Source organism: Corythoichthys intestinalis, chromosome 3 (assembly GCF_030265065.1).
Source record: "Corythoichthys intestinalis isolate RoL2023-P3 chromosome 3, ASM3026506v1, whole genome shotgun sequence".
Taxonomy (NCBI): Eukaryota; Metazoa; Chordata; class Actinopteri; order Syngnathiformes; family Syngnathidae; genus Corythoichthys; species Corythoichthys intestinalis.
This window is the reverse complement of record NC_080397.1, coordinates 19,661,574-19,664,002: the sequence shown is the minus strand read 5'-3', so window position 1 is coordinate 19,664,002 and position 2,429 is coordinate 19,661,574.

The window sequence follows — 2,429 nt, the reverse complement described above, 5'->3', positions numbered from 1 at the left end:
ACAAATTTAAAATAGGCCATTCATTGGAAGTGCGCCTTAAATTCCGATGCGCCTTACAGTGTGGAAAATACGGTAATTAACCACATTTACACATTTAAAAAAAAAAAAAAAAAAATGGGTTCCAAGGATCAATATTCTGTATACTAGCCCATGTAGCTACCTAGTTTCAAGACGATCGGTTTAGGAATGACAGAGGAGAAGTACTTCAAAATTAGTGCCCATAAAAACAATAAGAACAACAACAAAAACTACTTAACTGGCACCTGGACAGGCTTTTAGCCTGTAAAAAAGTGAACACCCATCAAGACATTGAAAGTATTTTTATTTGCTGAGGCATGCAATATGAGTATGTGATGCATGGATACTTCACCAAACATAAATAAATCTATTAGTTGAATGTTTCTTTTATCCCAGACAATTGTTCTAGGTTGTTTTATTTACCTGACATGTTTCAGCGACTGCTTCTGCCTCATAAGGTGTGACTCGCCTGTCAAATCTGACAGCTGACCATTCACTCTTCCGGGATGCTGGTCCAGGTAGCAGAGACCATTTAATACCCCTCGTCCCTGTTGAGTGTCCTCAGGCCCCGCTCGCGGATTTCAATGGCCTCCCTCAACCAGAGCTGATGTTTGTTTTCTTCGGTGCGGATGACTCTGGCCTTTTCCTAGTCCATAATATGGATTTCCCTATTACAGTGGTCGGTGATGACTGACTTGTGGTGTTCCTGTTGCGCTAGTTCTTTTATTGCCCTTGTTTGTCTTGCTGTCTCCTTCTCACACTCCTTCTTGTGTTCTGTTTTTCTTGTAATCGTACATCAAACATCAGCGTTGGATCAGGGAGGCCATTGAAAAATTATCTGGAGAGGCCTGCGAAAAAATTTCCACTTGCACCCAACGCACACATCCTGGAACGATCGTCTTGAGAGGCCTGCGAAAGTGTGGAGGGGCCCGCAAATAACTGTCCATTACCAACACCCAATCCACTCAGGGGTTCCGTTTATGCTCCTTGCACCCGGGCCATGTTCACATCTGTTCCGCCACTGCTCTGCGTAATATTCAGGGGTGCACATAAGTGGTCCGCATGCGCGCATGCGTACTGGACGTAGACAAACGCGCTGGCCCTCAACGGCTTCCATACGCTTTTGCGTGCCGATGGCTGACCACTGTATTTGCGGCGGACACGAGAAAATAACTTCTCAAAATGTCGAAGAGGCAGGCCCCACTGAGTAATTATTTCCGTGTTCCCCCACCCCCGTCAAAAGACAGACAGACGACAGAGACGTCACAGGAGCTACCGGAAAAAAAGGACTTTTGCTGAAAAGTGGCTGCAGGAGGTACCATGGCTAGAAGTAAATGATGCTCACACGGAAATGCGGTACAAAATGTGCCGTGAGAATCCCAATGCTGCTGATAAGAGCAGCGCATTTTATGTAGGGTCAAAGAATTTCAGCCATCCAAACAGAGCATGTGGCAATTAAGCAAACTATTGAAAATCGATGTCAGATAGGACCACACTCGCCCTATGGACAAGTGGCGGAATAAAGGTAATGAAAACCGCCATGCACTGACAAACGTGTTTTTGTTCGCATTTTACAAAGCTTAACATGCACGTTCTATGAGGTCTTATCAGGAGGACATCCCACTTTTATAAAGGCTTGGAGTTAATGTGGGAGTCACATACTGCCCTTTACTTTGAATTGGTGATTTTATGTTTATTTCTTTACATTTCACTTTAAAGTAATGGCAATTTCGTTGTGCCAGTTGATGTTAATCAAGCCTTAATTGTTAATGTAATTAATTAAAGTTAATTGGCTCTAAGTAAAGCTTGTCATAATTTTATCGCATCAGGCGGGTCGGCTCTCAAGCTCAATGAGGACCAAGTCACATCTCCAGGTCCTCCTCTGAGAACCTGGGCAAAAAAAATATGTGCACCCCTGGTAATATTGTTTCAGTGCGCTTCACCCAACCTTACTAATCGTGTCAGCATTATCTAAATTAGCACCACTGTTATGTAACAGTAAGACAGAAGTAAAGCATGGCTCAACAGATTAGGTTTATTTTGTTGTTTACTCCTACAATTGGCATTTGGCCAGGAAATCCAGAGATCACAATAATTATTTACCCAGTATTAAAAAATAGATTTTGAAAACTGACAAAAAGGCCTATGTGTGTGTCTATTTCACTTGGACTTAGCCTTATTAAGCTTCCTGGTCCTGCAGTGAGGTGTCAGGCCACAGGGTAAAATACAATTGTCAATCTAGCCCATCCAACCCCAACTCATCTCAGGCTCCCCTAACACAACATGCTGCATGACTGCACGTCCAAACAATGAGGCCACACAAAAAGTACCAGCTCAGCAGAACTGGAAGTCAATTTCTCAGGCGTTTAGGCATGCAATTATATCCTCTCCATCCCCCTGACTCACGATCA